This window comes from Haliotis asinina, chromosome 3 (assembly GCF_037392515.1).
Source record: "Haliotis asinina isolate JCU_RB_2024 chromosome 3, JCU_Hal_asi_v2, whole genome shotgun sequence".
Classification (NCBI taxonomy): domain Eukaryota; kingdom Metazoa; phylum Mollusca; class Gastropoda; order Lepetellida; family Haliotidae; genus Haliotis; species Haliotis asinina.
In genome coordinates, this window is record NC_090282.1 from 31,849,080 (window position 1) to 31,854,553 (window position 5,474).

Here is a 5,474-nt window from a genome sequence, read left to right on the forward strand (position 1 = left end):
CAATCTGTGTTCTCTGTCAATAACTTTATGTGGTATATTGTGATTTGGCATGTGACAATTGCATCCATCACATAATTATTATTCATGACAGTTGTGTTCTCTCAAATCATATTGAAAATTATACACTGAATCAGAGGAACAGCAACTTTTTGTTGTATTTACCAATAAGGCTGTGGTTGTGAGTGAATGAGTGGTTATGGTTTTATCACATGAAGTAGGAGGTGGTGGGCGGGGGTTGGGTGTGTCACAAATTTGCCCATGTAGGGAATCGCTGTGGCTGTGGAACCCCTTAAGCGTAATGTCATGTCTCCATGCTCAGGGTAGGAACCTGCAGGCAACAGAGAAGATGTTTTTTCCATACCTCACTACTACCAGTCTGGAGACAACAGCCCCCTTTTGATGCATGTAATTAGAATTCGGATGTTTGAATGGGTCCTAGTCAAAATGGCCACATGTCTAAATGTACAAAGCAACAGAGCTTCCAAGAGTGACTGAGAATGTTCCAACTTCGAGCTGTGTTTCTGAGTCGAACATCTGCAGCATGTGAAAGGAAAGTCAGCCCCACTTCCCACAAGCTGTAGATAATCAGTTCTTGACAATCCAGTTTCACAAGTGCGGTGAGTCCACCCATGACATCCATCGCATTCAATTGAGTGATTAATTAAACATCTCCGAGTATTAAAAAAGAAAACATTGCAATGTTTTAATTAAACATCTCCAAGTGTCAGATAAGAAAACATTGCTAGAGTACCTCTTGGACATAGGTATCGAAGTATCAATTAGGAAAGTACCTCAAAAACAAACATCAAGTTTGTTGTGTGATATAACTTCTTTTGTTTGATATCAAATAATACAAATGCCATGAGCATTAAAAACTAATAAAACAATGTATGGCCATTTTGACTTTTCTGTGTGGCTATTTTGGCTTTTTGTGTGGACATTTTGACTAGGGGTTGTGGCCAGTTTGACTTTTTTGTGTGGCCATTTTGACTAGGGTCAGTGTGGCCATTTTGTCGTGTGGCCATTTTGACCTGTTCCTGTTTGAATTGGGTATTGGGGACTCTGTTCCGCTGGACACTGACAAAGGTGCGTGTTGCTCAGCACTTCGAATCAGAATTTCGTTTCTTTTAATGGGTCCATTAGGGGGCGACTTGGGAAACGGTTTATTTCACTACGTGTTCATTTGTTGGAATGAAATCAATATCGTCATGTGCATAATGACCAATGTTTTGTAAATGCTCACCGTCAGATAGAATATTAGCAAATACACATTATTTATGTTGTCTAATACATTTTATAGGACCTATGATTGTAAAGTATCGAACATGTTAGATAATTTATCCGTTTAGTGCATGAGTGCGATGCAATTACCTGTCTGAATGGCACGTCATGGTCGTTCTTATTCCTATGCTAATCATCTTAACATACCGCCATGATTTGTTGAGTTCAGCGCAAATTGTATTTTACCCATTTGTAACCTGGTTAAACGGCGTTCCAGGAATGCGGAAGACGTGGTGATAAGAATATTGACACATAGTACTCGTGTCACCGAGTGGGACCTGAACAACGTCCTACTGGCTGAGATTTGTACCGGACTTGCATGGATAGCTCAACGATAAACCAGCACGTCATCCTGTAATCGGGTGCGGACAAACACTCTTTTTGAGTAAAGGAGTTACTTAGTCCGATGTGTGAGATTTAAGACAGATGTTTATCGGTATCGTTCGGGGGTTTTCGACTGTTTCCATTTGTCGGCGTAGATAAATTTACGTTACTGGCTAGCTACCAGTTATTGCCAACACCTGGCTGTAGCGCTTGCGCAGACAGCTTTACTTGTACTTTCGTAGTATTTAACACATTGACACATAGAGAGAAAAAAAACACACGACAGGTTACAAGACTTAAAATTACAGTGAGTATTCAACGTTGTACACATTACATGAATCCCTCGGAAGACGAGACCCAAACACGTCAGGGGATGATGTCACGTGACCATTAGTGTTTTGACATGAAATTTCATAAACGATGAGAACTGAATGAAAATCATCCAGGCTGTGTTGTGAATCTATGACTTGACAATTCAGTCCAGAAAAAGTGCAGATTGTAATTTGTCTGAACATACCCATAATGCCAACAGTTAATCACTTAACTTTGAATTGACCCAAATTTCAACCTCCGTTTTACGGACTCGACAGATACCATGCAGACGATACTGACAAAATATAACTGTCAATTTTCGCCTTTATCTTTTCGTTTTCCCCTGAGAAAACAAACATTGCGAAAATTGCAAACTACTACTCGAAATGTCAAGTTTGATAAGTTCAACCCCACGGTGACATCTCCGTTTTCCCGTCAGCTTATATCAGCATCCGTCAACATCCACAATGAGAGCGAGTTTGGGTCTTTTAATTTTGTTTAAACAAATTCCAGTTATGAAATTTCTTCAATATGTTTGAAACAATAGTTTTATTACCAAGTTTATGTCAGATTAGATGAATAACAAAAAAATCAGAAATGGCGATAACTGGTCTTGTTAGTTGTAAGGAAAGCACAATCTACACTACCGCGCTTCCTGTTGACTGCGTCTCGGAGAAACACTATTTGCAACTGTAAGCATGCAAAAAACATCAGTGAAGCTGGTCCATCATCTAGATACATTTTATTTCATTAGGTTAAGAAAAAATGGAGCAAATCGTTAAAAACTGTTTAAGAATGGCGATAACTGGTCGCTACCCAGTAGAGTGAGTGTGAGTGAGTGAGTATAGTTTTACGCCGCACTCGGCAATATTCCAGCTTTATGGCGTGGTCTGTAAATAATCGAGTCTGGACCAGACAATCCAGTGATCAGCAACATGAGCATCGATCTGCGCAATTGGGAACCGATGACATGTGCCAACCAAGTCAGCGTGAGCCTTTTATGGCAAGCATGGGTTGCTGAAGGCCTATTCTACCCCGGGACCTTCACGGGGCCTACCCAGTAGAGGTGGAAGCGTTCGTTTGCGTTTAAACACATTTAGTTATGATTATTTATAAGGCGCATATTTCCATGCACATTATGCGCGGGGTTGGTTTGTTGTTTTACTCCGCTTTCAGCATTGTTCTAGCTAAATGGTCGTGGTCTGTAAATAATCGAACCTGGACCAAACAATCCAGTGACTGACATGAACATCAATATTCGAAATTGGGATACCATGACTTGTCAATCAAGTCAGCGAGTCTGACCACCCGATCCTTTTAGTCTCTTACAAGCATCGGTTGGTGTAGACCAACTATAACTCGCATCTTCACGGGTTTATATACAGTGACCCATTCCAACTGTTCAATTCCTTAGTATCAGTATTCCTACCATAATCACATGCAGTCAGTATATGTGGGGTGTTAGCTGCAAGGGTTTCAGTTCTGTTGAACGAAAGTCACAACGTCGATTCGACCCGAGGAGGTCCGGGGTAGAATAGGCCTTCGGCAACTCATGCTTGCCATGAAAGGCGACTAACGGGATCGGGTGGTCAGGCTCGCTGACTTGGTTGACACATGTCATCGGTTCCCAGTTGTGCAGATCGATGCTCATGCTGTTGATCATTGGATTGTCTTGTTCAGGCTCGATTCTTTACAGACCGCCGCCATATAGCTGTAATATTGCTGAGTGCGGCGTAAAACCAAACTCACTCACATTACGATTCGGGTAAGGTTATGTAATGCTCGGTGATCTGAGACTCGGTTAAAACAGTTTTGAGGTTACGTGGTGCAGGAATTATTCATGTCAGTATCCGTTTTTCGCCCGTGTATTTTTCATAAATGGCAAAAACATTTTATGGATTGCTCATGGTCTGACGTCTGCACTACTATCTCTTGATAACAGTCCGGAAACGTGTTCTAATTGTGTGTTGGTAGCTTTGTGTGTGTCCACTCAGTTAATGCGGATGTTTTTCATCTGCTCACTGAGACAACTGATATCCACTTCAGACACAGTATTATCCAAGCCAACCAGTACTTTTTGTTATCTCGTCAGCGTCAGGGTAGCCTACTGTTCGCTCGTCATGCTACCACTCACTCACTTTCCAATGTCGAGCGTCAAAGAGGGAAACAGGGAGTTTGGCTTGTCATTCAGGACAGACCCTCTATCTACTAATACCCGCAAAGATCCGGGGTAGAATTGATCTTCAGTGACCCATGCTTGTCGTGAGAGGCGACTGACGGGATCGGGTGGTCAGGCTTTCTGACTCGGTTGATAGATGCCATGGTACCCAGTTGCTCAGATCGATACTCATGGTCTTGATCACTGGAGTATCTGGTCCCGGCTCGATTATTTACAGACTGTCGCCATGTGCAAGTCGCTTGTCTCACAAGGGCATGGGTTCACGCTGTATTTATAGCACTGTGCCACACAGACATGCTCATTGTGTAACTGGGTGTTTGTAAACTTCAACACTAATTTGTGAATCATGAAATAACATGATCAAACTTGCTTGGTCAGGTCACCCTAGTCCTGCTTCCCTTTGAATTATTTGCAATCGAACACATATCAATCTTGATCTGACAAGGTTGCGTCACGGGACATGTATTGTGTGTGGATTAATGAACACCAAGTGTGGACAGGGTAAACCCGAAGGCTGTTCTGGATTTAGTCGTTGGTTTGTGATATATGATAACTGTATGTGCCATCTGAACCAAAGATCCGGGTACGAGGTCGGGGGCAGTGTGTATTATCATTAAGCAGCTGTTTTTAAACGAAAGCGCCCATTCATCTCCCATATGAGTCACTTCTTGGTCCTTGGAAACGTTGGAATTTTCCCGAGAGTAGCCATTAGTGCTCTTGACAAGTAGCTATAGGGAAATGTCCCAGCTTGAACGGGTGGCCATCATCAGTGAATTGGGTACACGGATGTAAAACTAGCTGAGTCACCACCAAACAGCTCTATCATTCAGCGTAAGAGAAAGCTGGTGTCGAGGTTTATTGATATCAAGAGTTTTATTGACATGAAAAGTTTTGTGGGTTGGCAAACGTTTTCCAACACAGAGCACTCTTTCCATAAACTACTATCCACACAGAGGCGTAATATCTGAGTGGGCGACTTTGGTTTTACGCCGCTGTTAGCAATAATAGAGCAATATCACGCTGGGGTACCCTAGGAACTGGCTTCACTTGTACGTACCCATGTTGGGAATCGAACCCGAGTCTTCAGCGTGACGAGCGAAAGTTTTAACTACTAGGCTATCCCACCACCCCTAAAGGAGCAATAGGCGGTTATAGAAAACTGAAACATATAACATGTACACGCTGTTACGTGAAGTAGCATAAGTGATGCAGTGATGTAAAGCAGTATGGGTGATGTACACTATTAAGTAAAGTGATATGGGTGATGCAGATTGTTATGTAAAGTGGTATGGGCGATGCACACCGTTATGTAAAGCAGTATGGGTGATGTACACTATTAAGTAAAGTGGTATGGGTGATGCAGATTGTTATGTAAAGT